Below are 205 nucleotides of genomic sequence, written 5' to 3' on the forward strand. Positions count from 1 at the left end.
GGAAGGGCTTCTTGAAGGTAGCTTGCTATTCTTCAGCTGTGGACGATTGCTGATGCGCGGTATTTATACCCTTTTATCACGTGACATTAGACATTGACTAATAAAAGAATCCATTTGAGTATACCTCAAAATTCCGGATTCGTTACAAAATCACTCAGGTGTGACAATTACATTTGATATATATACGGGTAGAGTAAATTAGGCT

This window comes from Ostrea edulis, chromosome 10 (assembly GCF_947568905.1).
Source record: "Ostrea edulis chromosome 10, xbOstEdul1.1, whole genome shotgun sequence".
Classification (NCBI taxonomy): domain Eukaryota; kingdom Metazoa; phylum Mollusca; class Bivalvia; order Ostreida; family Ostreidae; genus Ostrea; species Ostrea edulis.